Here is a 22,792-nt window from a genome sequence, read left to right on the forward strand (position 1 = left end):
ATGTCTGCATTGACCGTTGTGATTTACCTCTGTGAAATTTGCAGTTTTACTTTTGTTGTCAAGTGGCCTTTGCACTCATTTGTCAATCTAAATGTCTCTTAAACATTGCTATCATACTTGCTTCTACCACTTCCCCCAGCAGCATATTCCAGGCACCTCTCACCCTCTGTGTAAAAACCTTGCCTTGCACATGTAGTTTGAACTTTCCACCTCTCCTCCTAAACCAATGCCCTCTCATGTTTGACATTTCCACTCTTGGGAAAAAGATACTGAGTATCCACCCTATCTATGCCTCTCATAATTTTTTATGCTTGCATCAGGTTACTCCTCAGCTTCTGACTCTCTAACAAAAACAATCCAAGTTTGTGCAACATTTTCTTGTAGGTAATACACTCCAATCCAGGCAACTTCCTGCGCAAATCTCTTTTGCAGCCTCTTGAAAGCCTCCACATCTTTCCTATAGTATGGCAAACAGAACTGTCAACACTTCAAATGTGGTCTGACTAAAGTTTTCTATCAATGTTGTGCTTCCCAAATTAAAGCCATGTTGGCAAACAACCTATTTCCAAGATTTATGTTTAAGAGCTGAAAAAATAATATTGCTTTATGTTTCATTTAAGGAAAACATCTGCAATATAGTTTATTATAGAGTCATAGAATCACAGAGATGTACAGCACAAAAACAGACCCTTTGGTCCAACTCGTCCATGCTAACCAGATATCCTAAACTAATCTCATCCCATTTACTAGCACTGCGCCTAGATCTCTCTAAACCCTTCTATTCTTATATCCATCCAGATGCCTTTTAAATGCTGTAATTGTACCAGCTTCCAACTGGCAACTCATTCCATACATGATTCTATTCTTGACATGAAGAAGTTGCCCCTTAGTTGTCCCTTTGAAATCTTTCTCCTCTCACCATAACCGATGTCCTCTAGTTTTAGACACCCTACCCCAGGGTAAAGACCATGTCTATTTATCCTATCCATGTCCCTCATGATTTATAAACCTCTGTAAGGTCACCCCAATGTTAAAGTACAGATTTGAGACGACCCACGGAATTCCTTGTGGACTCAGACCTGTAAGGCTCTCTTGGTTCGTCCCGGAGACCGTACTCTTTAGAAGACTGGAATAAAAAACCTCTTACAGTTTCATTAAATTTTAGTCATCTCCTTTATTTACCAATAGCATCACTGTTACAACATAACACTGCTATCTATAAGCTAAACTAACTAGGTTCTAATTACCTAGGAGAGTAGGGCACCAGCTCTTCAAGAGCCCGAGCAGACTACTCCATCGTACTATCTCAAACAGACTATCTTTATACACAAGTTTACAAAGGCTGTACTGTCACAAACACAAAAAGTTAACAAAAGCACTTCATGTTCTGAACTAGACAGATAATAGTGAAGGACAATAATTCGGGTCAGAAGTTGATTGATACAGAGTTTCGTTTCAAGTTCCAAATTAAACATTATTATTAATTTCATAAAGGAACAGCTGTGAATGTTATCACTCAATGTCCTGTTTATACAGATTCACTGATGTTAAGGCAAATGTTCTGACTTGTCTTACCTCCCTGCCTGTGTGTTTTCTAGTGTGCAGCAAATGTGTTCTATAATTCAAAACTACGTTTTCGTCTCAATGTTTTAGAACAAGTTTTTAAGGCAACAAACTTTCTCACCTGAGCCTCTGACACTCCAGGGAAAACAGCCCCAGCCTATTCAGCTCTCCCGATAGCTCAAACCTTTTACCCTGACAACATCCTTGTAAATCTTTTTCAACCCCTTTCAAATTTCACAACATCCTTCCCATAGCATGGAGACCAGAATTGTACACATTATTTCAAAAGTGGCCTAACCAATGTGCTGTCCAGCCAAAGGTGACATTCCAACTCTTTTACATAATGCTCTGACCAATAAAGGAAAGCATACCAACCACCTTCTTCACTACCCTATCTATTTGTGAGTCCACTTTCAGCAACACTTCCTCGGATCTTATCACTAAGTGTATAAGTCCGACCTTGATTTGCCTTTGTAGTACTTCACTTTTATCTAAATTAAACTCCATCTGCCACTCTTTGACCCATCTGATCAAGATCTCATTGTAATCTGATGTAACATCCTATGCTGTCCACGACATATCCAATTTTGGTGTCATCTTCAAACTTACTGACTATACCTCTTATGTTCACATTGAAATCATTTATATAAATGATGCAAAGCACTGCACCCAGCACAGATCGTTGTGGCACACCACTGGTCACAGGCCTCCAGTCCAAAATGCAACCCTCCACCACCATCCTGACTTCTACCTTCAAGCCAGTTCTGTATCCAAATGACTAGTTTTCCTGTATTCCATGTGATCTCACCTTGGTAACCATGAGGAAACTTGTCGAATGTCTTCGTGAAACCCATATACATCTCATCCACTGCTCTGCCCTCATCAGTTCTCTTCATCACTTCAAAATACTCAAATCAAGTTTGTGAGAAATGATTTCCGATACACAAAGCCATGTTGATTATCCACAATCAGTCCTTGCCTTTCCAAATACATGTAAATCCTGTCCCTCAGGATTGTCTCCAACTTGCCCATCATTGATGTCAGACTCACTGGTGTATAGTTCCCTAGCTTGTCCTTCCCACCTTTCTTAAATAGTGACACTACGTTAGCCAACCTAGAGTCTTCTGGCTTCTCAACTGTGATCATCGATGATACAAATGTCTCAGCAAGGGGTCCAGCAATCACTTTTCTAGCTTCCCACTGTGTTCGAGGGAACGCCTAATAAGGTCCTGGGGATTTATCCACCTTTATGCATTTTAAGACATCCAGTACTTCTACTCTTGTAATTTTTCAAGATGTCGCCATCTATTTCCCCACATTCTATATCTTCTATGACCTCTCCACAGTAAACACTGATGCAAAATACTCGTTTAGTATCTTCCCCCATCTCCTGCTGTTCCACACATCGGCTGCCCTGCTGATCATTCAAGGTCCTATTCTGTCCCTAGCTACCCTTTCCTTAATGTGTTTATAAAATCCCTTTGGGTTCTCCTTAACTCTATTTATCAAAGCTATCAAATGTCCCGTTTTGTCCCCCTAATTTCCCTTTTAAGTGCAATCCTACTGCCTTTATAAACTTCTCAGGATTCACTCACTCTCTGCTGTCTATATCTGACAGAAGGCTTCCTTCCTTTTCTTGGTCAAAACCTCAATTTCTGTAGTCATCCAGCGTTCCCTACACCTACCAGCCTTTCCTTTCATTTTAACAGGAACATTCTGGACTCATTATCTCATTTCTGAAGGCTTCCCATTTTCTATCCGTCCTTTTACCTGTGAATATTTGCTCTCAAACAACTTTTGAACGTTCTTACTAATGCTGTTGAAATTGGCCTTCCTCCAGTTTAGAACATAAACCTTTAGCTCTGCTCTATTCGTTTCCATCACTATTTTAAAACTAATTGAATTATGGTCACTGGCCCCAAAGTGCTCCCCCATTGACACCTCAGGCATCTGCCCTGCCTTATTTCCCAAGAGTTGGTCAAGGTTTGAACCTTCTCTGGTAGGTACATCCAAATGCTGAATCAGAAAGATTTCTTGTCCACACTTTATAAATTCTTCATCTAAATCCTTAACATTATGGCATTTCCAGTCTCTGTTTGGAAAATTAAAGTCCCCTGTCAATACCAAACTGTTATTCTTAGAGGTGACTGAGATCTCCTTACAAATTTGTTTCTCAATTTGTTGCTGACTGTGGAGGGGTCGAAAGAACAATTTCAATAAGGTGATCATCCTTTCTTATTTTATTGTTCCATCCCAATAAGCTCCCTGCACGCATTTCCAGGAATATCCTCTCTGACTTATTTTAATTCCGTGGTTCCGTCAAAATAGTACATTGACCACACTTCTTGCAAATTCAGTTGCATTATTCCACAAGATATTTTGACAAGTCACAAAGGAGGTGACAGAGGACACAGTGATAAATGTTTGGGTATTTGTACTATATAACTAACAAACTTTGAGAGTAAGGCTTCAGACATGTTATGTCATCCACTAACTGTTATATTTTTTTCCAGTATGACCTTCTGAAGATGTATGCTGTCCAGAACTGTGGTGTGCTCAGTGCTGAGAACATTCTTAGTGATATGACTAGATTCATAGCCATTGATTCTTGCATATATGTTCTGGTAGCAAATTCTCGGACAGAAAATTGCTTGAAAGGAAACAAAGTTTCGTTTCCAAATTTCAAATTATCTCAGATTTAAAATGTGACATTAGAAATGAGTGTCAGAAGTGTAATGTAAAACAGCACCTGAGATAGCATTATGTTGAAGAAAGCACTCTGATTGTCTGTGGTATCAAACGCAGTTTTTTACCTGGTAAAGTCGTAAGATACTTTTCTGCTGTCTCTGATTTTTGTTCTTCTTTACCTGAGTTATTTTGAGATGTAGTTTCAACCATGTATCTAGCTGTCCTGTACCACACCAAAGAGACCAATATTCAACTGTAAATTAGACATTGATTATTGATGGGCTATTTGGGCCATTGCAACCAAGCTCAGTTGATGCTGAAGTTCCATTATATGCATCTTCCAGCAGGTGTCACCAAATCTTGATTGAGAATGCAAATCTTGGTTGATTCTTTATCGCCCAGGCTGCTGCGACAGTAACCTCGCTGTTATCTCCTGATTCAAATGTTTGTATCTTTGGTAAGATATAATTCTGTACATCTCAGGACTAAAACTACAGAACTTTTAGATGATGTGACTGAAATTCAGACATATGGAAAGCATAAAAGACCGCTGTTAAGACATAATTATAGAGTTTGAGTTGTGGTTCATTCTATATCTATTTGAGAAGATTTCTGAGCATTCCTGCTTGAAAATATGCACAGTGCTGTTTGGTCCCCTGAGGAAGTTACAGGTAGTTTCTGCTTCCCGAGCATAATATCATGAGTCAAGACACAAAGTATTCATGAGGTAAAAACAAGGTAAAAATCATGACTGCAGATGCTGGAAACCAGATTCTGGATTAGTGGTGCTGGAAAAGCATAGCAGTTCAGGCAGCTCCTCAGATGCTGCCTGAACTGCTGTACTCTTCCAGCACCACTAATCCAGAAACAAAGTATTCATTGCAGACTGAAGTTATACACCATTTATGCCAGATTTGCATTCTAAGTTGTCTACTTGTACAAGCTTTGCCCAGCTTTATTTTAGCTTGTTCAGATGCACAACAAAAATAAAAGAGCCTAATTTTACACCCACTTTGAAATTAATGTCCATCTTGAGACAATTTGCATGCATAGCTGCTAGTTGTACATTAAATCTGACTGTGTAAAGAACAAAAAGAATTGAGTTAACCAGATTGTGAAGCTCTCAGTGTTTTCAGAGGTTAATGTTGCAATCATTCATGCAGTGAGCTTGTATATTCACAGTGTTATTTATAGGCGAGGTGAAAAATTAAAAAGGCAGTTGTATATTACAGATGAAGAATTTTCCATCTGTGTGCTTTCCCATTCTAAATTAGAATATTCACATTTGTAACAATAGTGTCCAAGACATTCAAAAGCTACAGAAACATAATTAGAACAAAACTGATAATAAGCTCAGGAAGGAAGCATTAGGACAGGTCTGTGTTGCCTTGTTGGCTCTTAACACAAGCATGCCAAGCACCATTCCAACAACTGGGAATTTGAACAAAGGGTTCTTCATGGAACAAAACAGAATTCCATGAAAGCTCTTCATACACACATTATCTACTCACAATCAACATTGCTTTATGTTAACTTGCATCAGTTGTTGTGAAGATGTATATCAAAGGTTTACATATTCAGCAGTATGTAAGCCAGCATGTTAAACTGCACTAGAAACCAAAATAACATTCTAGAACATAGAACATAGAAAAATACAGCGCAGTACAGGCCCTTCAGCCTTCGATGTTGCGCTGTTCCAAGCCCACCTAACCTACACTAGCCCACTTTCCTCCATATGCCTATCCAATGCCCGTTTAAATGCCCATAAAGAGGGAGAGTCCACAACTGATACTGGCAGGGCATTCCATGAACTCACTACTCGCTGACTAAAGAATCTACCCCTAACGTCTGTCCTATATCTACCACACCTTAATTTAAAGCTATGCCCCCTCGTAATATCTGATTCCATACGTGGAAAAAGGTTTTCATAGTCAACCCTATCTTGTACATTAGTATCTGAAGGCTTGGTCAAAGAGTTGATTTTGAAGATCTTGGAGAGGTGAGAAGGGACAGGAAGACAATTTCAGTTGCCTGATTAAAGCATGAACACAAATGCTAGAATGAAAGAGTTGGATGAATTTGAGGAAAACAGCGATCATCGATGATTGTAAAACTGGAGGGGGTTACAGAGATAGAGAGGAGAGAGACAATGCAAGGATTTGAATATAGAACATTGAACATTACAGCACAGTACAGGTCCTTCAACCCTCGATGTTGCGCCAGCCGGTGGAACCAATCTGAAGCCTATCTATCCTACACTATTCTATTTTCATCCATATATTGATCCTATGACCATTTAAATGCCCATAAAGTTGGTAAGTCTACTACTGTTGCGGGCAGGGCGTTCCCTGTCCCTACTACTCTCTGTGTAAAGAAACCACCTCTGACATTTGTCTTATATCTATCAGCCCTCAATTTAAAGCTATGCCCCCCTGTGCTAGTCATCACCATCTGAGGAAATCCAAGGAGTCCACCCTATCTAACCCTCTGATTATCTTATATGTCTCAATTAAGTCACCTCTCAACCTTCTGTCCAATGAAAACTGCTTCAGGTTTCTCAGCCTTTCCTCGTAAGACTTTCCTTCCATATCTTGGATAAATCCCATCCGGCCCAGGGATCTTATCTATTTTCACACTTTTCAGAATTGCTAACACCGCCTTGTGAACCTCAATCCTGTCTAGTCTACGAGCCTGTATCTGAATATTGTCCTCAACAACATTGTCTTTTTCCAGTGTGAATACTGTTGAAAATATTCATTTCGTGCTTCTCCGATCTCCTTGGACTCCATGCACAACTTCCCATTACTGTTGTTGACGGGCCGTAATGTTACTCTAGTCTACTCTTACTTTTATCCTTGATGTACCGATGGAAAGCTTCAGGATTTTCCTTGATCTTACCTGCCAATGACTTCTCACATCCTCTCTCGGTTCTTCTTAGTTCTCTGTTTAGGTCTTTCCTGGCTAGCTTATAACCCTCAAGAACACGAACTGAACCTTCATGCCTCATCCCCAACAAATGCCTCTTCTTCCTCTTGAAAAGAGATTCAACTTCCTTAATAAGCCACGGCTCCCTTGTTCAACCACTTCCTCCCTGCTTGACAGGTCCGTACTTATTAAGGGCCCGCTGTAGGTGTTCCTTGAATAAGCTGAACGTTTCAATTGTGCTCATCCACTGCAGTTTCCTTCCCCATCCAATGCATCCTAATTCTTGCCGAATCGCATCATAATTCCCTGTTCCTCCAGTCATAACTCTTGCCCTGCGGTGTATATATCTATCCCTTTCCATCACTGAAGTAAACAATAACCAAATTGTGGTCACAATCACCTAAGTGCTCAGCTACCTCCAAATCTAACATCTGACCAGGCATATTATCCAGTACAGGTGAACAATCCTTTATCCGAAACACCTGGGACCAGCTGGTTTTTGGAATTTTTCAAATTTCCAAATAAATGACAATTCAACGGTGAAATTAAAAAAAAATCTTACCAGACAGCAGACTCACTTTAAGCAACGGGCCTAAAGACAGAATTGAAGCCTGCCATTGTTGGGCCAAGCCCCCGCCATGTCGCTTTTGAGTGACACGCATCGAGTGGGTGTGGAGTTGGGTTAACTGTCTGCACACCATACAACTTTGTTAATGAGATAAAAACTTGACAGAAAAATCTTTGGATTTTGGAGCTTTTTGGATTTCGGGATTTTGGATAAAGGGTTGTCTACCTGAACCAAATCCAATGTGACCTCGCCCCCTTGTTGACCTGTCTACATACTGTGTCAAAAAAACTTCTTGCACACATAGGACAAAAACTGACCCATCTAAAGTACTCAAACTATAGTATTTCCAGCCAATATTTGGTAAGTTCAAGTTTTCCATTACAACTACCCTGTCACTCTCGCTCCGATCCAGAATCATCATTGCAACCCTTTCCTCCAAATCTCTGGAGCTATTTGGAGGTCTGTAAAAAAAGTCCCAAAAGGGTGACCTCTCCTTTGCCATTTCTAATCTCAGCCTATACTACCTCAGTAGACGAATCCTCATATATCCTTTCTGCCACTGTAATACTGTCCTTGACTGACAATGCCAGACCTTCCCCTCTTTTACCATCTTCTCTTTTCTTACTGAAACATCTAAATCCCGGAACGTGCTACAACCATTCCTGTTCCTGCTCTATCCTCATCTCCGAAATGGCTCAAACATCAAGGTCCAGGTACCAACCCATGCTGCAAGTTCACCCACCTTATTCCAGATGCTGCTGACATTGAAGTAGCAACTTCCTGCTTGCTAGTTCACTCTTGTGACCTTGAAACCATATTTCTGACCTCAGTAACCTCAACCTCCTGGACACTGGAACGAAAATTTAGGTTCCCAATCCCCTGCTGAATTAGTTTAAACCCTCCGAAGAGCAATATCAAATTTCCCCACCCCCAGGATATGGGGACAGCTCTGGTTCAGGTGAAGACCACCCTGTTTGTAGAGGCCCAGCTTACTCCCGAATGAGACCCAATTATCCAGCTATCTGAAATCACCCCCCAGCCGCACCATCCCTGTAGGCACGTGTTCAACTCCTCGCTTTCCATATTTCTCACCTTGCCAGCACGTGACATGAGTAACAAACCAGAGATAACAACTCTGTATAGCTCCAAACTTCCACTCGAGCTCCCTGAATTTCTGCCTATGTGGACCACGATTTGGGACTGCTCAAGGATGGGGGATTTCAAGAGTAAGGGCCACACTTTTGAGGTGAGAGGAGAAAATTTAAAAAAAAACATGAGCAGTAAATTTTTTACACAGTCAGTGATTTGCATTTGGAATGAACTGACTGAGAAGATGGTGGATGTGAATACATTTAAAAAACATCTGGATAGATACATGAAAAGGAAAAATTTGGAGGGATGTGTGCCAGGAGTAGGCAGGTGGGACTAATTTAGTTTGGGTTTATGTTTGGCTTGGACTGTTTGGACCGAAGGGTCTGTTATCCTGGTGTATGACTTGATCAAGACAGAATTGAATGAGATGCCAGTGTAGACTCATGAACAAAGTGAGTGAACAGAACTTGGTAAAAAATGTGATAAGGGTTGCATAGCTTTGAATAAACTTAAAAGTTTATGGAAGGTGAACGATGATATGCCACTCAAAGGTGTGTTGGAATGACTGATTCCAGGCAAAAAAAAATGGATGATGTATCTTAGCATGTAGGCTGATGCAGCACTGGAAATGAGTGATACTACAGAGGTGCAACTCAAAGGCTTGCATAAGAGATCAGAAGCTCTGTTCAATCGTCTCAATCTCTTGAGATTGTGAACAATCTATTTTGCCTGTGAGAGAAGCACAGATGGTGCTGGTTTGCTGGACAAGTGAATTGTAGTGTGGACTGAGTGCGATAATTATGTTGAATTGGATGGATGTTTGGTTTATCTAAAAGCGATACAAAGTAGGTGATGAACTTGTTACGACGCTGAGGTGAACCGCTCTGTTAAGTAAGCCAAACACCCAGAAAAGCTCACCTCATCTCATAATCTGTTAAAATATGAGTGACAGAACTCCCAGATTTCACTAACATCGATTTATCTTTTTAAACTCTCAAAGTGAACATTCATAGAACATTACAGCGCAGTACAGGCCCTTCGGCCATCGATATTACGCTGCCCTGTCATACTAATCTGAAGCCCATCCCACCTACACTATTCCATGTGTGTCCATATGCCTGTCCAATGACGACTTAAATGCACTTAAATTTGGCGTATCTACTACCAGTGCAGGCAAAGCATTCCATACCCTTACTACTCTCTGAGTAAAGAAACTACCTCTGACATCTGTCTTATACCTAACTCCCCTCACTTTAAAGTTGTGTCCTCTCGTGTTTGCCATCCCCATACTTGGAAAAAGGCTCTCCCTGTCCACCCTATCTAACCCTTTGGTTATCTTGTATGTCTTTATTAAGTCACCTCTCAACCTTCTTCTCTCTAATGAGAATAGCCTCAAGGCCCTCAGCCTTTCCTCGTAAGACATTTCTTCCATACCAGGCAACACCCTTGTAAATCTCTGCACCTTTTCCAAAGCTTCCACATCCTTCTTACAATGCGGTGACCAGAACTGTACACAATACTCCAAGTGTGGCCGTACCAGAGCTTTGTACAGCTGCAGCATAACCTCCTGGTTCCGGAACTCAATCCGTCTATTAGTAAAGGCCAAAACACTCTATGCCTTCAACCCTATCAATGTTGGTGGCAACTTTCAGGGATCTGTGTACATGGATACCGAGATCTCTCTGCTCATCCGCACTCCCAAGAATCTTACCATTAGCTTTGCATTCCAATTACTCCGTCCAAAGTATATCACCTCACATTTGTCCACATTAAACTCCATTTTCCACCTCTCAGCCCAGCTCTGCATCCTATCTATGTCTCTCTGCAACCTACTACATCCTTCGTCACTATCCACAACTCCACCGACTTTAGTGTCATCTGCAAATTTACTAAGCCACCCTTCTATTCCTCAGTCAGGTCATTTATAAAAATGACGAATAGCTGTGGACCTAACACCGATCCTTGTGGTACGCCGCTAGTAACAGGACACCAAGATGAACATGTTCCATCAACTACAACCCTATGTTTTCTTTCAGCAAGCCAATTACTGATCCAAACTGCTATGACTCCCACAATCCCATTTCTCCGCATTTTGTGCAATAGCCTACTGTGGGAAACCTAATCGAACACATTGCTGATATTCATAGACACCACATCAACCGGTTTACTCTCATCGACCTGTTTGGTCACTTTGTCAAAAAAGTCAATAAGATTCGTTAGGCGTGACCTACTCTTCACAAAACCGTGCTGACTGACCCTGATCAGATTATTCTTTTCTAGATGGTTATAAATCCTATCTCTTATAACCTTTTCCAACACTTTACCAACAACTGAAGTGAGACTCACTGGTCTGTAATTACCAGGGTTGTGTCTACTTACCTTTTTGAACAAGGGAACCACATTTGCTATTCACAACTCCAAGCCCCTTTCTCTTCACTGCTTGCTATCTTCCTCCAATTGTATAACAATATGCTGTTCCAATAAGACACTTACTAAAATCACATCAACTCAATTTCAAAACCACACAACCTGCTGTCGTCTTCTGTCTTCCCTCTTCTGGCTGAGGATCTCCCTGGGTTGTCGTCTTGCTTTTTATTGCGGGTATGTTTCATGTGAAAAGGTACCTTTGACAGAGTGTGTTTCTAAATTTCTTCGACAGCAAGATGTTAGCTCTCCCTGCGTTTCTGTCTTGATGTCAGTTGTTCTCTCTCCAATCTTTAAAATGTCTGCATTCTTATATTCTCTCAACGTTGGATCGTCGTATTGGTTTGATGTTGGCAAAGCAATAAATTCGAAGCGGGTTGGGTTTTAGTGTCCATGGGGCCTAATTTAAACTGATTGATTAAATTCGAGTTGTTGTCAAAACAGCAATCAAAATTCAGGTATCCATTTCACAGCCAAATGTTACATTTTCCAGTTTTCCAGGATTCATTGGAACTGCCATCTAGTCATATCCACTGAGGCTTGTAAACTCTCAGTTCAGAACAGCAGTTTTTTCTCTCGCTCTCTCGCTCTCTCTCTCTCTCGCTCTCTCTCTCGCTCTCTCTCTCGCTCTCACTCTCGCTCTCTCTCTCGCTCTCTCTCTCACTCTCGCTCTCGCTCTCTCTACCTTTCTCTCTCTCCCTCTCTTAAACGTACAGTTCACACCTTCAACTTCACAACAAAATGGAGAGAGTGGAGAAGTCAATGGAGATTATAGTGAGGTTGAGCTCATTTATGTAGAACTTGAAATTGTATGTTGGCATTAATATTGCCAGGAGCAGAAAGAGATGAGACAGAAAAGAGGAATTCTAAAGGTAATTGCATGAGGCGAGAAGAAAGACCATTGCAAGAGATTTCTCTTGAATTAGATAAACAAAAATGGAACTTGTCAAGGACAGTCCCACACATGTTTATTTGTTCATGGGATGTGGGCATCACTGGCTAGGCCAGCATGTATTGATCATCCCAAATTGCCCTAGACACAGTTAAGACACGATGACATTGGCGTGGATCTGGAGTCACATGTCAGCCAGATCAGGTAAGGACTGCGCATTTCTTTTCCTCCAAGACATATGTGAAATAGATGTTTAGAATTGACTGTGTGTACACAGTCACAATTCGGTGAGTTTCTTTCTTCAGATGTTTCATTGATTTCAAAATTCATCATCTGTCATGGTGGCACTTGAACCTATGCCCTCAGAACATTAGCCTGAAGTCTGGATTGTTCGTCCACTAAAGCTGCCTGATATCATCACCTCCACATCTGTTTTTTTTCTGCGTTGGCGTAGGGGTTAGCATTTCTACCACAGATTCGATACTACCCTCAGACGATGGTCTGTGTGGAATTTACACATTCTTGTCTGCATGTGGTTGTTCCAGGTGCTCCGCATTCCTCCCACAGTCTAAAGATGTGCAGAATAGGTGGGTTGGTCATTCTAGATTGCCTATAGTGTCCATGGATGTGTAGGTTAAATGGATTAATCATGAGATATGCAGAGAGGAGAGGGGAGTCATCATTGTCTGCAAGGGACTCCAATGATGATGACTCCCCTACCACTCAGGATGAGTCTATAGCTGGCTGTACAGATTGATGTGGCTTCTGCAGGCTCTGTTATACTTGGTGCAAAAGAAGTCAAAGGAAGCGGTGGGTGGGTCATAGGATGGCAGCATGTTTTCGCCTGGCTTCTGCTTTCTCCCGACAGCAAGTCTTGAGCTGCTCAACGTCTTCCTTGGATGCTCCTCCTCCACTCTGGATGGTCTTGACCCAGTGATTCCCAGGTATCTGCAGAATGTACTTTGCCAGGGTGACCTTGAGAGTGTCACTGAAGCACTTCCTCTGTCCACCTGGGACTTGCCAACTGTCTTGAAACTGGGAGTACAGCACCTGCTTGTGTTGGCCATGCAGACAACATGTCCAGCCTATCTTAGCCAATCAAGGGTGGTCAGTGCCTCGATGCTGAGGATGTTGGATTGGTCGAGGATGCTGGTGTTGGTGTGTCTTTCATCCCAGCATATTCACAGGATCTTGCGCAGGTAATGTTGGTGGTACTGCTCCAGCATCTTGTGATATCTGCTGTAGACAGTCCATGTCTCTCAATCATATAGGAGGGCGGGAACCACCATTGTTCTGCAAATTGTGATCATGGTGTCAGATCTCATGTTGTTGTCTTCGAACACACTTTTTCTCAGCCATCTGTAGGCTGTACTAGTGTCCTGCTGGATCTCTTCATCATTGGCTACTTTGGCCGACAGGACTTTCCTGAAATATTGGAAGTGGTCACCGTTCTCCAAGGCCCTCCTGGTGGACCTTGACAATTGGGAGTTCGCTCCATAATTCCAGGCCAGGTAGAGCAGTGGGTATGGGTGGGATGCTCTTCGGAGGTAGGTGTGGACTCGAGAGGCTGAATTGTTCACTTCCAAACTGGAGGGACATTTTTTTATATTTAAAGGAGTAAAGATTGGGGAATGATGGAATGGCCATGGAGGGAGAGAGTAAGAGTTTCCTGAGACTAAGGCATTCATTAATATTGGCAACTGCCTATGCAATAATTCCAAAATAATTTTTATGTGCACACACTTAACTGTAATCTTGTCATCATGACAACCAAATTAATGACAAGCTGATTGATTGAGAACCACGCATTTCTAATGCAGAATTAACTGAGATGTTGTTCATGAAGCCAAGTGACCTCGCACACACGGTGATCCATTGATTATTTTTTTAAGTTCACCTCAATGCAGGCACAATAAAAGATAAAACTGAAGGTCAAAGACGGTCTGACTGACCATCATGCTGCAAAAAGCAGTACTCATGTTAACGTTGTATCACTTAGTTTGAATGTATTGTTTGTGCTTTGTATTTCATGAATTTGGCTTAGAGTCTGATCATGCAACATCAGGGGGATGTCATCAGCTATTTGAGCGGTAACCGGTTCTTCTCACCTTGCTGCCTGTACCATGAACACCACCTTCTGAAAGTTCTTGACATTGAACACTTAGAGGAGAAAGTGAGGTCTGCAGATCCTGGAGATCAGAGCTGAAAATGTGTTGCTGGAAAAGCGCAGCTGGTCAGGCAGCATCCAAGGAACAGAAAATTCGATGTTTCGGGCATTAGCCCTTCATCAGGAAGGGCTAATGCCCGAAACATCGAATTTCCTGTTCCTTGGATGCTGCCTGACCTGCTGTGCTTTTCCAGCAACACATTAACACTTAGACCCCGGTCTACACCTAGCAGTTTATTTTCCATTTTGAAATATTTTGTAATGCAAATATGTGAAAGAGATTTGTTTTCTCAACTGCCCCAAAATTTCTATGATTGAAGGCATTTTTGGTGACCCACCAAAAATAATTTTAGCGGCTGAAATATGTCGGTTATTCTGGTAAATATATGTTTAACTTAATTGATCTGTTCACTATTACTCTGAAGTTATCTTGGAATGATCATGACTCTTTTACTGCATCCATTTTTGAATTCAGCATTATGATAACTGGATTGATCCACGGTCTTCACTTTTCATTCTTCTACACTGAGAAAAATGGCAGCTCCACGACCTGAACTCTTGCGTCAGTGACATGCTCAACAGGCGTTTTTTTAATTTTCCGAAATGAGACTGACTGCTGACTGGATTCAACAATAGTTTTCTTCGTAAAAGCTGGTCACTTAAAAATCTATATCTGGGAAAGCAGAATGGTTGCACATGTGCTTTTCTTCACTGTCCTTTTTCCTTATTGCCACATGTCAGTAACTGAAAGATTTAACATTCCTTCAAACAGAGAATGCTGTTATCATGATGATATTTATACCTTTGTACATCAGTGTGTTGAATTCAACACAATATGTGTTACATTCCAACACTTCTTTGTTTATTCAGGGACTTCATCAAATGTGTTAAAAGTTACACATTCAATATCGAGCTGAATTAACACACTTCCAAGTGTTGACACATGACTGAGCAGAATAGACAGGATTCGAATGAGCTGTTTTGGGTTCTTAGCCTTACTGACTGACCTTGAAATAGATTAGTAGTCCAATTAAACATTCCTTCAGGGTGAGCTAATTAATCCTCATCTAAATTGGACCCACTGCAAATCAGAGTGAGCTGCCGGAGGAAGATATTTTTAATTTTGCTCACCCTGTTACCAGTAGTACTGGTTTTAATTTAAACATCATTTGGAACATAGTCGATGCATGATATTTGATGCCGATCAATTTTTGTCTTGTTACTTAATGTGTAACAGTATTACATTTACCAAACTTCAGGGTTTACTTTTCTATTTATTTGACATTTTACAAACCTGTTTCTAACCCTGAAGAGAAAAGATGGCTACAATCCCGGTCAACAGGAAGGAGGTCTGAGCATAGTCCTAAGAAAGAAATTTGAGATAGAGTTGTAGTCATAGAGATGTACCACATGGAAATAGACTCTTCGGTCCAACCCATCCCATGCCAACCAGATGTCCCAACCCAATCTAGTCCCACCTGCCAGCACCCGGCCCATATCCCTCCAAACCTTTCCTATTCATATACCCATCCAAATGCCTCGTAAATGTTGCAATTGCACCAGCTTCCACCATATCCTCTGGCAGCTCATTCCGTACACTTACCACCCTCTGCATGGAAAAAGTTGCCCCTTGGGTCTCTTTTATATCTTTCCCCTCACCCTAAACCTATGCCCTCTAGTTCTGGACTCCCCGACCCCAGGGAAAAGACTTTGTCTATTTATCCTATCCATGCCCCTCATAATTTTGTAAACCTCTATAAGGTCACCTCTCAGCCTCTGACGCTTCAGAGAAAACAGCTCCAGCCTGTTCAGCCTCTCCCTGTAGCTCAGATCCTGCAACCCTGGCAACATCCTTGTAGATCTTTTCTGAACCCTTTCAAGTTTCACAACATCTTTCCGGAAGGAAGGAGACCTGAGTTGTATGCAATATTCCGATAGTGGCCTAACCAATGTCCTGTATAGCCGCAACATGATCTCCCAACTCCTGTACTCAGTACTCTGACCAAGAAAGGAAAGCATACCAAACGCCTTCTTCATTATCCTGTCTACCTGCGACTCCACTTTCAAGGAGCTATGAACCTGCACTCCAAGGTCTCTTTGTTCAGCAACACTCCCGAGGACCTTACCATTAAGTGAATAAGTGCTGTGAAGATTTGCTTTCCCAAAATGCAGCGCCTCACATTTATCTGAATGGAACTCCATCTGCCACTGCTCAGCCCATTGGCCCATCTGGTCAAGATCCTGTTGTAATCTGAGGTATCCCTCTTCGCTGTCCACTACACCTCCAATTTTGGTGTCATTTGCAGACTTAGTAACTGTGCCTCTTATGCTCGCATCAAAATTGTTGATGTTAATGACAAGAAGTAGAGGACCGGGCACTGATCCTTGTGGCACTCCACTGGTCACAGGCCTCCAGTCTGGAAAACAACCCTCCACCACCACCCTCTGTCTTCTACCTTTGAGCCAGTCTGTATCCAAATGGCTAGTTCTCTCTGTATTCCATGAGATCTAACCTTACTAACTAGTCTCCCATGGAGAACCTTGTCAAACCCCTTACTGAAATCCATATAGATCACATTTAACTGCTCTGCCCTCATCAATCCTCTTTGTTACTTCTTCAAAAAACTCACTCAAGTTTGTGAGACATGATTTCCCACGCACAAAGCCATGTTGACTATCCCTAATCAGTCATTGCCTTTCCAAATACATGTACATCTTGTCCCTCAGGATTCCCTCCAACAACTTGCCCACCACCGAGGTCAGGCTCATTGGTCTATAGTTCCCTGGCTTGTCCTTATCACCCTTCTTAAACAGTGGCACCACGTTAGCCAACCTCCAGTCTTCCGGCACCTCACCTGTGACTATCGATGATACATATATCGCAGCAAGAGGCCCTGCAATCATTTCTCTCGCTACCCTCAGAGTTCTAGGGTACACCTAATCAGGTCCTGGGGATTAATCCACTTTTATGCGTTTCAATACATCCAGCACTTCCTCCTCTGTAATCTGGACAGTTTGCAAGATGTCACCATCTATTTCTCTACTGTCTACACCTTCCATATCCTTTTCCACAGTAAATACTGATGCAAAATACTCACTTAGGATCTCCCCCATTTTCTGCGGTTCCACATAAAGGCCATCTTGCTTATTTTTGAGGGGCCCTATTCTCTCCTTAGTTACCCTTTTGTCCTTAATGTATTTGTAAAAGCTCTTTGGATTCTCCTTAATTCTATTTGCCAAAGCTATCTCATGTCCCCTTTTTGCCCTCCTGATTTCCCTCTTAAGTATAATCCTACTTCCTTTATATTCTTCTAAGGATTCACTTCATCTCTCCTGTCTATACCTGACATATGCTTTCTTGTTTTTCTTAACCAAACCCTCAATTTCTTCAGTCATCCAGCATTCCCAATACCTACCAGCCTTCCCTTTCACCCTGACAGGAATATACTTTCTCTGGAATCTTGTTATCTCATTTCTGAATGCTTCCCATTTTCCAGCCATCCCTTTACTTGTGAACATCTGCCTCCAATCAGCTTTTGAAAGTTCTTGCCTAATACCGTCAAAATTGGCCTTTCTCCAATTTAGAACTTCAACTTTTAGATCTGGTCTATCCTTTTCCATCACTGTTCTAAATCTAATAAAATTGTGGTTGCTGGCCCCAAAGTGTTCCCCCCGACACCTCAGTCACCTGCCCTGCCTTATTTCCCAAGAGTAGGTCAAGTTTTGCACCTTTTCTGGTAGGTACATCCATATACTGAATCAGAAAATTGTCTTGCATGCACTTAGGAAATTCCTCTCCATCTAAACCTTTAACACTATGGCAGTCCCAGTCGATGTTTGGAAAGTTAAAATCCCCTACCATAACCACCGTATTATTCTTACAGTTAGCTGAGATCTCCTTACAAGTTTTTCTTAATTTCCCTCTCACTATTAGGGGGTCTATAATACAATCCCAATAAGGTGATCATCCCTTTCTTATTTCTCAGTTCCACCTAAATAACTACCTTGGATGTATTTCTGGGAATATCCTCCCTCAGCACAGCTGTAATGCTATCCCTTAACAAAAATGCCACCCCCCTTCTCTCTTGCCTCCCTGTCTATCCTTCCTTCTATTTGAGAAATCATTGTCTCATCAAAGAAAACCCTATTTTCTCTTCTGTTTCTACAAGTGTATTTCAATACATTGGCTTTTTTTGAATAAGTGAATATAAACTCAGATTGAAAATGAATTATTATCTGTACCTTTACTGATTAACAAATGATTAAGCAAAATTAATAAACAAATAGGAATTATGGATTTGTTTATTCACAGATGATTGTAGTTTTAACCTACAGGCCCTAACTTATACATTATTGCCCAGTTTCATAGCAACAGAGCTAATTTGACGTGTACTATATGCAAAATCTGCCCAATCATTGCATGTTGATGAGCACTGCTTTATGCTGAGCGAGTAAGTCAAATTCCATTACACTACATGTCCTACAAAGATATTATTGATTTTTCAGTTATCATATTGTGCGATTCCATTCATCAGCAATTACTGGCCCTAGTTTTTCTTACTGAATCAGTTAAATTTCATTTTTATTACATTTTCAATACTTTGGGACTATAAGCCAGTGGTTTGTAGTTCCAAATACTGTATTTATTTTAAAATTCTGATGAAACAATAAATTAATGTATTGAATTGTTTTGCTTTGAAAGATGTTGTTCATGCTTAGTTGTAAATCATGATGGTATTGGTGGAAATCTTTCACATGTACCTGAAGCAGTGTTGGATGAAATGGAACTCAACTCCCCCTACTGTTAGCATAAGACTTGAATCCATATGAAATTGAAGAGGAAATCACTTTTGCATTTTACTAACATTTCCATTTCATGTCCTATTTGTATGATTACATGCTGTGGGAATGAGGCCTGGTAAATTTTTGAGAATCCCTTTGAGATTGGTTTTATACTGGTGACTTGACAATATCAGTCATTATCTTTGTGGCTTCCTCCTTATGCATATTGGCAGTTTTCCCAGATACTGTACAGTGAATTCTTCCTGCCATTTAGAAATTCTATTTTGGTAATTTGCCAAAGCTCACCTATATCAAAGAACGTTTGGAATTTACAGAAGGAAACCAATCAACACATTGCTTCTGCTAAATGTTTCTCTTAAGATCTTTCCAAATTGTCACCCTCAGTTTGTTTTAGAGTCATAAAATTATGGAATCCTACAGCATGGAGACGGCGTTTGGCCCAAACCTGTCCATGCTGACCAAATGTTTCGCCCACAATAACCCTATTTCCCTGCACTTGGCCCATATCCTTCTTATGCTCTCCTATCCATGTATTTGTCCAAATGCCTTATAAATGTTGTTAATATACCTGCCTCAACTCTTTTTAATATAAAAACAATCTCTCCAGTGTGGAAGGAGGCCATTCAGCCTCTCGAGTCCACACCTACCTCCGAAAAGCATCCAAACCAAACCCACTGCTCTACCTGGTCTGGCAGCTTATTCCGTATGCATACCACTGTCTGTGTAAAAACATTGCCCCTCAAGTTCCCTTTTTATTCTTTCCCCTCTAACCTTAAACTGATGCCCTCTCGTCTTCAATACCCCAACTCTGGGAAAAAGACTGAGTACATTCACCCTGTCCCTACCTCTCAGGATCTTATACACCTCTGTAAGGTCCTCCCTAAGTCTCCTATGCTCTAAAGAAAATGTTCTGCACGTGGACCTTGACAGTTGAGAGTTTGCTCCATAATGCCAGACCAGGTAGAGCAGTGGGTTTGGTTTGGATGCTTTTCGGAGGTAGGTGTGGACTCGAGAGGCTGAATGGCCTCCTTCCACACTGGAGAGATTGTTTTTATATTAAAAAGAGTAAAGATTGGGAGTGAGTAGAATGGCTACAGAGGGAGAGAGTAAGAGTTTCCTTAGGATAAGGCATTCATTTATACTGGCAACTGTCCATGCAAAAATTCCAAAATAATTTTTATGTGCATACACTTGACTGTAATCTTCACGTTATTTTGAGTGATTATTTTCGGTGATTGGTCACCATGGTCACATTGCAAAAATAATACTTATGATCTATTAAACCATGTTTCACTCTGAGATCTGACTTGTCTCGTGTTACTATCATCAAGGGTCATAACATTGTAATATGTGAAAATGTACCTGTGTTTTCTTAAAACAATAGTTGCTGAGCTTTTGTAGTAAACTTGTCTGCTGAGTAATCTGACAAGAATTTCAAAGTTTTGCTGTGAGACCGAAAAGTTCTCAAAACTACGATTTTGCATTCTGGCAGAAGGCAAAATATAAAACTACACACTTGCATCCTAGATCAAAGCCCTGGCAACTCCTGGATAATGTAAGTTTTCATGAAATTACAAACGTGTAACAACGTTGAAAGAAGCCATTTCACCCATCATGTCTGCAATGATTCTCCAAGGATATTGCCAGGGTTGGAGGATTTGAGCTATGGAAAGAGGTTGAATAGGATGGGGCTGTTTTCCCTGGAGCATTGGAGGCTGAAGGATGGCCTTATAGAGGTTTATAAAATCATGAGAGACATGGATAGGATAAATAGACAAGATCCTTTCCATGGGGTAGAGGAGTCCAGAACTAGAAAGCATAGGTTTTGGGTCAGAGGAGAGAGATATAAAAGAGACCTAAGGGGCAATTTTTCCACGCAGAGGGTGATGTGTGTGTGGAAGAAGTAGTGGAGGCTGGTACAATTGCAACATTTAAAAGGCATCTGGATGGTTATATGAATAAGAAGGGTTTAGAGGGATATGGACTGGCTGCTGGCAGGTGGGACTAGATTGGGATATCTGGTTGGCATGGGTGAGTGGAATGAAGGGTCTGTTTCCGTGCTGTCCATCTCTTTGACTCTATGACTCACAGTGAGCTTCATGACTCGGTGACATTCTCTGGCATTTCCCCATCTTCTTGCAAATTTTTAGAATTCAATAAAATCATCCACTGCCTTCTTGAATACCTTAATTGAACCTACCACCACTGACATAACTCCACAGAGGCTGGTATCCCATGACCAAGTCGTCCTCCATTATTTACACATGAAGAGTCCCTGATACTGATCCAGCTCCCTCAGAGCCAGCTCTCAGAGTGAACAGAACATCTGACACTCCTGTCTATATTAGTCAGCCAAGACTCCCTGATTGGATTAGATTAACACCCCCAAACAGGGAACTCAGATTCAGTGAGTTCCATTTAGCTGTTCTTGTAATAATTACTACATTCACAACATTTCCTGGCTTCCAATTTAAACCTGTTGGACTATAACCTGGTGTTGTGATTTTTAACTTTGTACAACCCAGTCCAACACCGGCATCTCCAAATCTTTCCTGGCAGTATATTTCACTCCAGAGCCAATCATTCTGTGAAAAATGTTTGTGTCTCTCATTTCACTTGGCTGTTTTGAATCTGTCCCTCCTCAGTCTTGATTCTTTTTTCAAGCGGGAACAAATTCTCCTAACTATCCAGTCCATTATGATTTGGAACACTAAGTGGTCAGATTTCCACTTAGCCTACTTATGTCCAAGGAAAATTTAGAGTCACAGAGATCTATAGCAGAGAAAAAGACCCTTCATCCAATTGAGTTTAGTTAGTTAATAATGACCACTTAACTATTCTAATTCCATTTTCTTGCACTTTTCAGAGGGGATGTGAGGAACTTTTTTTCCACCTGAAGGGTGGTGGAATTCTGAAACTCACTGCCGAAGAGGGTGCTCAAGCCAAAGCAACTTTGAATCTAACAGTGTTATGATTGGTGTCTGCAAATGGTCCCCTACTGAAACATCCACCACTTGTCTGGTTTCCTTAATTAAAACAAAGTCCAGGACTGCCCACTGTCTTGTCAGGCCTTGTACACACAGTATCATACTTTCCAGTCTATCCTCATAGATTCTATCCTCATATTGTCATCCCTGGAATCATTCTTGCAAATCTCTTCTGCATTCCCTTCAATGTGTTTGCATCCATCCTTTTGTGTTGTACTCTGTAGGATCATTTCATTCCAAAAAGGAAGAAAGATCCCAGGAGGAGGCATGGGTGGCCGTGGCTGACGAGGGAAGTTAAGGAGCATATAAAGTTAAAAGAGAAAAAGGATAACATAGCAAAGATAAGTGGGAAAATGGAGGACTGGGAAGCTTTTAAAGAACATCAGAGGATTACTAAGAAGGAAATACGCAGAGAAAAAATGAAGTATGAAGGTAAACTGGCCAAAAATATAAATGAGAATAGTAAAAGCTTTTTTAGGTATGTGAAAGGCAAAAGAATGGCTAAGAATAAAATTGGGCCCTTGAAGAAAGCAACAGGGGAATATATTACAGGGAACAAAGAAATGGCAGAAGAATTGAATTGGTATTTCAGATCTGTGTTCACTGGGGAAGACACAAGCAATCTCCCTGAGGTAACACTGGCTGAAGGACCTGAATGTAAGGGAATATATATTTGCCAGGGA

General features: G+C 41.2%; 1 protein-coding gene across 1 annotated transcript in view; it reads left to right on the forward strand.

The window, feature by feature from the left end:
* LOC132836913 (phosphatidylethanolamine-binding protein 4) overlaps nt 1–22,792 on the forward strand; it is a 353,288-nt gene that overhangs the window by 159,519 nt on the left and 170,977 nt on the right. The gene's annotated exons all lie outside the window — the stretch shown is intronic.

Source organism: Hemiscyllium ocellatum, chromosome 48 (genome assembly GCF_020745735.1).
Source record: "Hemiscyllium ocellatum isolate sHemOce1 chromosome 48, sHemOce1.pat.X.cur, whole genome shotgun sequence".
NCBI lineage: Eukaryota > Metazoa > Chordata > Chondrichthyes > Orectolobiformes > Hemiscylliidae > Hemiscyllium > Hemiscyllium ocellatum.